Below are 10,044 nucleotides of genomic sequence, written 5' to 3'. Positions count from 1 at the left end.
TTGTGGTTGGGTTTATGATGTCGGAGCTATTTTGAGAGGTACACAGAGCTGTGTTAAAGTGTCAGTAATAATGTTTAATGAGTTGCAACAATGTTGGATGCTATTGTGAAGATGCTAACGTGGCTAACGTGTGGCAAATTACTGTGAGTTAGCAAAGTCTAACCATCTATGACTCCTGTCTCGCTTGAATGCGTCTTTTTGTTTGGTAAAATGGCATAAGCTTGAACATAGACCATTCATTGACGGTGAACATCATAATCTTGTAATGTGGAAAATACGGTACTTATTATTGCTCCAGTCCAGAACACAGTTTGTTTACAAGGATGGTCTGCTTCGTTTGAGCAGTTGTGAGATCCCATTGAAACTCTAGCTTTGAAACAAGCAAACTCTGGTTTGGCATAAAACAAGGGTTTCTATGTTAAATTCTTACAAGTGAACCCTGGTGTTATGCTTCTGCACTGGTGAAGTTGATGGACTTTCTATTGAATCAAAAGCTGGAAAAAAAAATAAGAACAGATATTAGCATTATGTATTTACCAATAAAAAAAAAAGAATGAGAAAAGTCAACAGCACAAATCATCTGAGATATTTTTCTTTCAAATGAAAGTGACAATCAAAGCATGGTTTGCTGAACTATCATGGCCAGAACACAACCTACAAAGCACCTGTTGCCATAGATTTTGAATAATCTTTATAAAAATATAGGTCCAGCTCACAATATCAAGCAGTGCTCACAAAGTGCTAACAGAGATTCAAGTAGAACAGATTTTGTGGTCAGAAAAATCCCCTTTTTAAGTCTTAAAGACCCACTCTGATGAAAACTATGTTTTTGCTGTTCTTGTGGTATTTTGTCATGATAGAGGACAAACATATAAAGAAAATTTTGCTCAGCTCATAAGAACCCTGACTCTTTTTTTGTGAAAGAATGTGTGCAGATCAATGATAGGAAGTGGAAGTCACACCCACAACTCAGTGACCAATTTCTAGAAAATTATCTAGGTTTTTTTCATTTAGATTAAACATGGCATAATGATAATTAAAAGACCACTGGGAATAGTTTTACAATAGATCAAAAGATGATCGGAGTGGGATATATGTTTCCATCCATTCATTTTATATTCCCACTTAATCCTATGCAGGCTCACGGGGGTTTCCTGGACCCCATCCCAGAAATGTTTTTATGGGAGTAGATGAACAACTAATAAAATCTCCAAAACCTTTTCTCTGCCATATTTGATCTGTAAGTAGATGAAAAGTATGTTGCCATACAGGACACTGCCACAGCTGTGAGTCAGCTGTCAGTTGCTCTTGTTTTCTTTTGCATTCACCAACCTGACTATGAACTAAGCTTGGGACTTATGAGTCATTGTTTTACGTCATGAAGTAAACAAAAAGGTCTCAACACCAAAAGTTTCACTTTAAATAAATACACTGCAGATTCAGTCTCAAGTCTCAAGAGTGGTACAAGAGTGTTGAGTAGAAGCTAAAATTGATTACAGATATAAGCAAACCTGAGTAGGTCTGTGCACAGCTTGGTAATGAAAACCATTCGTCCACCTAAAGGAACTTCCCAGATCACAAAGGTTTCATGTAAAACAGATTCTGAGAATTCAATCTTAAAAAGTGAAAACAGTTAATGATTGCATACCCATCCCCTGTGACAGATGTCCAGAGTGTGTGTGTGAGGTATGACCTTTGGTAGTTTCATGACATCAGAAACACACACACACGTTACTGGTCCTCTTCCATCCACACTCCAATCAAAGGGAAGCCACTAATGGGCCTGTTTGGAATCACGTGGCATGAATCTATGAACAAGTACTCAAGACCATGTTAGAGAGGATTAACCTCAGTCCAGGTGGTCTTCATTTATCTCTACCCCTCTGAACTGTTGCGAGAGATCAGCACATGGTCATCACAGCCTTCATCCGGATCTGACATTCTCCACATATCTACCTCTTCTTCCACCAAAGTATTATAGCTAATAGAAGTGTCTCAACTGCATTTACCGCCAGGTATTTATGCTTCTACCGCTTTGATAATGTGTATTTTCTGTAAAGGATTAGGGTTCATGGCAAGTGGAAAAACAAGAAAGGCAGAGTTTATTTTAATTGTATCTTCACCAAGTTTTTTGAATAGATGCACTTGTTAAGTTGTTGAACGCGATTGACACTCCATGAGAAGTCAATGTACAGATGTTATCAGAAATTATTTAAGCATCAGGTATGGTGCGTCGGTCTGGCAGCAGAGCTTTCTGGGCAGCGCGGTATGGCAAAAATTCAAGAACCTTAATTTTGGAAAAGAAGCGGCATTGCATCAACCAATCAGGGACTCAGCTTTGGCCCGTGACTTATTAATGACTCGACCGGTGGATAGAGTCTAAAACCAACATGGAGGACACTCTGATCCTTCTAATTCTAAACTTCCTAAAATGTATCTTTTTTTCCACTGAGACAACAATAAAAAGTTTGTCTAATTTTATCATTTGCTTTTATTTTTACCCTTCCTCAGACTAATATGGGACAGCAAATCATCAAACTTGGTTACAAAGAGACAGAAGTTCCACTAAAAGCACCTGGAATAGATGGAGAACCTCACTGTAATGGGAAAAACTCTGAATGATCTCATGAGCCCAAACATGGACACGCTTACTGATGCTACTGAGGAAGACCAAAGAGGAGGTTTATGGATGCGGTGATTGAAGACATGAAGGCTGGTGTTAGAGTGGAGGATGCTGAAGACAGGCTTAGATCGAGGAAACGGATTCGCTGTGGCGACCCCTGAAGGGAAAAGCCGAAAGGAAAAGAAGAAGAAGAAGTTTTGATAAGTCTCCAGGCAGCTGATATAAATTGGACTGGGTGTGAACACAACTTTAAAGTCTGGCAGTGTGGAAGTAAGAGTAAATTGAATGGAAGTACAGGGAAACTCTAATGGTGCATTTACACCAGATGCGATTCACGTGTCAAGTTCTCATCTGTAAATTTACTGCTAGACACCTTGACATCCTGGCTGTGGAGCAACCACCAAAGTTTTTATGGACTTCATTAATTGCCACATATAACGTAGATAATTTTAAGCGAGTACCTTGGGTTTATATGTTTTGTTGAGCTCTACAGAAAAGCTGGCAAGCAGATTGCCGTATCTGGATTTAATAGATAATTCAGTCTGTGGTATACTTCCCTCTTTTAGCTGTAGCTGCGCCTTAGTTACGGCCATTTTAAACATTACTTCTGTCTGTCTGTGGCCCCGTTTGACCTTTAACCCAAGAGTGGGAATATAAAAATAAAACTGGGGGATCTTTTTATATTATTGTCTTGATGAAAAATAAAAACATCATAAGTTAATGAAGCTAGTGCAAATTCACCCGCTGCTATGATGGCACCTAAGTTGGCTCTCCGTCTGCTGGGCAGCCAACCATAGGCGGGCCAGGACAGTGAGCTCCACTGCCCAGGGCAGCCAACACAGCGACCCCGCTAGCTCTGGCGACCCCTGGGCAGCAGAGCTCGCTACGCTGATCACCAGGTGACTAAGCTAGCATAGTGGGCTCAATCACTCCAGCTCCATGGACTCTGTGAGAGGCTGTCTACTTGTCCAAGGTGTATCCCTCCTTCGCCCAACAGTAACCGGGACAGATTCTGGCAACCCCGTGGGTAAAGAACATCAATGGAAGTTCAGGACAACAATCCTCACAACAAGCGGCCATATTGACTCTTCATTTCTACCCTTTGAGTCCCTGATTGCTCATCAATCTCCCACCACCCCAGGAATTCACATCTATACATTGACTTAACATTGAAACCTGACGCCCCTGCCGCATGAATCACATCCGGTGTGAAAGCACCATAACACTTCTAGAGCAGGGGTGTCCAAAGTCGGTCCTCGAGGGCTAGTGTCCTACATGTTTTCCAACCAACCTCCCTTGAAGTTCCTTTTTGGCTTAACACACCTGATCCAGGTAATCACCAGCAGATGAGGCAGGATTTCTGGAAAACCAGCAGGATGGCGGCCCCTCGGGGACTGACTTTTGGACAACCCCTGATCTAGAGAAAAGTTGTCCTTCACATCCAAGCAGTATAACTGGTGTGGTCCAGTGCATTTGCTTGTTTGTCGAGATGACAATTGTGTGACTAGTGTGGCACTTTTGGGGATGCCAATACCCTAAGAGACTCGTTTTTTTCAGTAAAATCCTAGAAAACAAGCTTGCGTGCGTCTAAACTCAAATATACTTCACCGTGTCGTGACATAAAACGGAAAATTGTAAGTTGGTGCAGATGTTTTTAAGGACTACAGGAAAGAAATGCATTATAGAATAATGACTAGAAAATAGCTTTGATGATAGAAAAGTATTCTGGTCCTGTCTTGGTATCTTTAAAATAGAAAATCCTGCTAACTTAAAAGGAAAAATGGAAATAACCCCAAAAAGAATGGTCACCAAGATCCATCATCAACAAAAGTTGCCTTTGAGAGTCTCTTAAATCAAAAACACTCTATTAAAGTAAATATTCTTGCAGGAAGCTAAAACTCCATAGTGTTTTTTTTACAGATTATTGTTTAAAGTGACATTGCAAAGAAGCATTTTTGGCTGGGCTGCTTCCACACAGTTCAATCCTGAAGTAAAGCGACCACCCATAAATCTTGTGTGAAGAAATGCCCATTCAGTCCATGAGTCTATTCACAGACCTGTCTGCCCATTTGTGCTCCTTTCCAGCCCCAGTGTGCAAACCGCGACTGAAAAGTGACAGGGAGTGACGTCGGGTTGCTGTGGGGTTCAGAGTCACAGGAGTGTCCTGCTGTGAGAGTGCAGGGCTTTGATTCAGCACTCCCTGGCCCGATCCCAAAACAACTGCCAGAAGAAAACTCTGGGTGGGAGGGAGGGTTAGCAGGAGGGCGGACACATGTTGCTCAAAGTCATGACAGCGTCACCGGCAATGATGGGAGGCGGGGGGGGGTTACAATGTGGCAAAAGCCAGCTGTGTGGGCGGTGACAGTGGAGTGAGGAGGCAGGGGGTCTGTCGACAGTATTTGATTAAAAAAAATGGACACGCTTTGCTTGGGGGGGCCAGTCTTTGCTTGTGCTCTTAAAAAGAGAGGCACTAGTGCACGTCTGTAATAAAGTAATGTTTCAGTTTGTCAAAAGCTGGGTTTTATTATTAAGGGTTTTAATTGAGCCAAAAGATTGCAGCAATTTTCCCTACAGTTAATAATTTACCCAACTGGCAAATTTGACTATGTGGGGTTTGAGGTGGGTTTGAGCTTTTTTCCCACAGATGCCATTAGATCTTAGGGGGATATTTAAGAAGTATGTGACATCTCAGACTCAGTCAAGTTCATGTGCTGCTACCCAATACTAGTGCATGTAGAGAGACTTGGTGCAAAATGTCAACGCAGCTGAAATCTCGTGAATCTTGTTCCAGGGTTTTTCTTTCATAGCTCTATTCCAATATATGAAAGACTTGGTATCATAGAATTCCATCCAGGCACAAACTGTAATTATCAATTTCTCTTCCATGATCAGTTTTCAAACAATTGGCACTTCTGTGAATTAAAAGGGAATACATCACTACCAAATCTGAATCCCTGATTGGTCAAAGTTTAACTGGTTTATCTTGGAACATGAGTTCAGTGGATTCACGTTTTGTATGCAGAGAACAAAAACTGACTTAAAAATTTGTGTACCACGGAGTTGTAATACTGATGTCCTAGAGCGGGGTTGTCTAAAGTCAGTCCTCGAGGGCCGGTCTCCAGCTGGTTTTCCAGAAATCCTGCCCTATCTGCTGTTGATTACCTGGATCAGGTGTGTTTGACCAATAAGGACCTTCAATGGCAGGATAGTTGGAAAACATGGAGGACACCGTCCCTCGAGGACTGACTTTGGACGCCCCTGTTCTAGAGCAAAAGTTATGTCACGTTGTGAAACACAGAAATGGTAACATCATGATCTAGATCCTCTTAAGTTTTTGAGAACTGGAAAATTTGCCTTCAACCCAATGAAGGCAACAAACTGGCAAAATTATTTTAAGAACTAACAACCACAAAGGTAGAGAGGTAAAGTTAAAGATTATATTTGGGATCCCATAAATTTATGCTTGTTTATTTGTACACGAGGTGAGTACTCATTCCAGTACTCATCTATGGTCATGAGCTCTTGGTCATGAACGAAAGAACGAGATTTCAACTACAACTAACTTCCTCCGTAGGGTGGCTGGGCACTCTCTTAGAGATAGGGTGAGAAGCTTGGTCACCTAGAGAGATCTTGGAGTAGTCACTGTTCCTCAATATCAAGAGGAGCCAGTTAGGGTGGCTCAGGCATCTGGTCCAGATGCTTCATGGACTTCTACCTGCGGAGGTGTTCTGGGCATGTCCCACTTGGCGGAGGCCCCGGACACGATGGAAAGACATCTACCGGCTGGCCTGGGAATGTCTCAGGGTCCCCCCAAAGGAGTTGAAGGAAGTGACCGGGGAGAGGAAAGTCTGGGCATCTGCTGCTCCGCGACCCGGCGAGAGAAAGAAGATGGATGATGGAAGCAAGTGGTCACTTGAACACCTGTTGCCGAGGAACATAGCATAAGAGTGGCTGCTCCTGCAGGATGTGCCGTTGGAGAGAGTGGGATTTGCAAAATATACCGGGGCACAAGAAAAATAATCCCATTGAATAAAAAAAAAAAAAGATTATTTTATTTCCTTTTTGTTCAAAGTTTGTGTCAAAGTCTCAGTCAAAAGCTTTTTTTGCTCCTGTTTTTTATGCAGAGGACGGTTTTGTATTTCTTCCCCATTGGCTTTCAAAAAGATTCATATGATGGAGAGCCCAGAGTGAAGGGAATTTCCTAATTACTTGGCAGCTATACTGCCCTAAAACTGACAATCTAATGGACCCCCACTCCCCTCCTAGCCCATTTTATGTGGATTTCTTTCAAAAAATTTAATTTCCTGTAAAAGATTAAAAAGCTTTGGAAGGTTTCCTACCCTTGAACAGCTGGCGTGTGGCCAAAGTACCCTGTAGGTGTGCGTCACAGCTCATGCACCTAAAATGCAATGAGCCAATCCTCCAACCAGTCTGAATGCCCCATCATCATTAATGGAAAGACAGAAATGTAATCTCAAAAAGTACATCTATGTCTTCTTGTGGTCGCCAGTCTGTCGCAGGGCCACAATCACACTCCCATGCATTCATATCTAGTAACAATTTAGAGTCACCAATTAACCTGTGAAGCATGTTTCTGGATGGTGGGAGGAAGCTGGAGTCCTCGAAGAAAACCCATGCATGCACCCAGAGAACATTCAACCTCCACACAGAAAGGTCCCCCGTTGATGGTTCTGTTTCAGGTCCCCCACAGCAAGAAGGCTCCGGTTCAAGGGCCTGCAAAGCCTTCAGTGAAGGCCTTCGGTTACATGTTAAATTAAAAATGTTGCACCTTAACAAAATATTTCACAATGCAGAATGTAGATGACACAAAACAAGGGCTGCTACCGTTGCAGAATTGCCTGGAGGTCTGAAGTGAAAGCAAAGAACTGCCTCTTTTCAGGACTCGGACACTTTGTCTCCAGAGACGATGAGTCAGATTCGGCTGACAAAAAGAACAAACTCCATGCACAGTGTTGAGACCTGGACAAAAAACAGGACGAAACATAGAGCAGGTACTGTACTCACAAACACACACGCACACAGAGTCTGTACAATGCACACACAGACTGTTCTTTAACACGATGCAAGTGCAGGAGAAAAGAGGCCGCACAGCAGCATGACTTTCTTGATTTTTTTTGCTGGGTCAGCAAGTGTGTTTGAAGTGAATGCAACAGCAGAAAAATCCCGTTTTAAAATCACCAGTCTCATCCCAGAAGAGACTTCCAATACAGAACACCTCCCTTCTCCTTGAGCTTGATGGGGCCCAGTGAAGGAACTCCTCAGAATGCTGATAACTCCCCCCACTATTCAGCAGCGCTCTGGTTCATATTTTTGTGGAGGTCCATTGACTTTCTCCTTTTCAGTCTCCCTTTAATCCCTGGGTCTGTGTCCTCAGTGGTTCTCCACAGAGGGGCCATTATTCAGAGCCTTATTACTGCGCCCCTCGCAGCTTATCTCTTTCCTGGTGACAGTCTTTTCAAGCCTCTCCCTAATGACCTGGGGAAGCTCACATGCTCAACTTCCCAGGGCTGCGGGGCCTCGCTGATGTCACAGGGGTGGCCCCCCATGCAGGGGCTCCTGGTCCAGTTAAAGTAAAAAAAAAAGTAGTGCATCCAGGTTCGTCCATCACTCTACTCCTGTCGAATTCTGGCGCAGACAACAAATTGAGCCCAGCGTACAGGAGGAGACCTCTGTGGGGAACTCTCTTTATTCACATGAAAATGAGAGCCTCCAGATTCAGCTCCTTCACTGGGGTCCCTGAGTGGATCTGGACCAGAGAATCGTGGTACCGTCACTTGTGCAGCCACAAATTAAAGAAGAACCTTTAAAGCAAAAAAAAAAAAAAAACACTGCATTCAAAGCTAAAGTTAATATTCACAAGTGGTCTGTTGGCACACACTACAACATTCTGCACTCTCAAGCTTTGATTAAAAGACTACCAAAGCCAACCATTCATCTTTGTCAGGACTAGGAAGGGGGTTGAACATTTTTTAATTCTGCATTTTCTTTTTTTTTCTCTCTCTCTCTCAAGAAAATCAAAGCTCCAGCTGAGACTTCTTGCTGCATGGCCTCAAACTCTATTCAGCGTGTCTAAAACACTGCATGATAACTTACAGCTATATCATGCATGGGGGCTATTGAGGAACGGAAAACTCCAGCTGTTTGCAGATCAGCTTGATCGTTCACACATAATTGCGATCCACATCAAAGCTCTCGCAGCCGGCGAGGGGGGAATGAACCCTCTTGTAGGTGATTGTGAGTGAACATGGTATCCCACTGATGCACCTCCTAATTATTATCCCCACCTCAGTACTGACTCTCATGCTGTGGAAAGTACATGGAAAGCCATTAGTGTTCAGCTAACATGCACAATACGTGCTAGAAAATAAAGAGTAAAGATGAAATGTGAGGACAGGTGTCTTCCTGTCTTCTCACAAACCCCGTCCCCCTGAAGCAAAGGGAGACGGACGCCTTTCATGTTTGTGACTCACAATCATAAACTATTTAAGACTTTAAGAAAAGTGCTGAACTGTTCCAATTAAGTAAGTAATGACTTTGGTGAAGCTATTTGCAGCACAAAGAACATAAGATATGTGGGAAAGCCCTAAAGGAGATGATTAACTTAAGTGAAATTTTGTAGACATGTTTTGCAGAGTCTTATGAGCGAGAAATTGTCTGCAGCTTTTGATCATTATGTGAAAGATTAACCAACTAGTTATTTTAGAAAATAACAAACACATTTTAAGGAAAGTGATTCTGAAATGCCTGTGGAAGCTTGTTTTTTAAATACTGAGAGTTTGTGGCAAGAGGAAGAATTACATGATTCAGGGAATATTCACACTGGCACATTTGGTCCTCATTTGATGCATAATGGATTCCTCGAAACGTTTGTTTTGTTTAGACTATGGTCACATATTCCAACATGTCCCTGTGCCACAACCTAAATGCAAGCCTTTCAAGAAATTTGGTAGGGGGCCACGGAGATTTTAAGAAAAAAAATTGAATTTTATGGTGATGGCGCAATTTTTTTACACTGGTCAGTGGCCGCATTTGGAGGTCGCGCGTTGGCAGTCCAGTGACAGGCAGGTGGCAGGAAGGCAGCAGCATGATAACTGACTGATGGGAGGGTCTCCAAGGTCAACACATCCTTATTCCCAAGTTGTCACATTTTGAGGCACGGTAAAGGACCCCTCTGTGACAAAAATTGACATTTTGGGTGTCCCCAACTCATATTTCTTTTGACGTGCTGGCTGTTCCAATTAAATTATCCCCAACCTCAATTCCCCAACCTCAATCTGGTACCGGTACCCTAACCATGACCCAGTACCAGAGATAGATTGGTACTGGTTCCAGACATGAACAGGGCTAGGGTTAGGCTATTGGGTTAAGTTACTGATACCAGCTTCATCCCAAGGTTCGGT

The 10,044-nt window shown here is 42.8% G+C and overlaps 1 long non-coding RNA gene across 1 annotated transcript in view; it reads left to right on the top strand.

Annotated features, from left to right (window-relative positions):
- LOC112152223 overlaps window positions 1-9,147 on the top strand; it is a 13,988-nt gene extending 4,841 nt beyond the window's left edge. The window contains exons 2-3 of the long non-coding RNA XR_002920257.2: window positions 7,524-7,635; window positions 8,655-9,147. This is a non-coding gene — a long non-coding RNA (uncharacterized LOC112152223). The remainder of the gene's footprint in view (window positions 1-7,523; window positions 7,636-8,654) is intronic.
- Window positions 9,148-10,044: the final 897 nt, after the last annotated feature.

This window comes from Oryzias melastigma, linkage group LG6 (assembly GCF_002922805.2).
Source record: "Oryzias melastigma strain HK-1 linkage group LG6, ASM292280v2, whole genome shotgun sequence".
NCBI lineage: Eukaryota > Metazoa > Chordata > Actinopteri > Beloniformes > Adrianichthyidae > Oryzias > Oryzias melastigma.
Note: the sequence above shows the minus strand (reverse complement) of the source record. Positions and strands in the feature narration are given on the sequence as shown.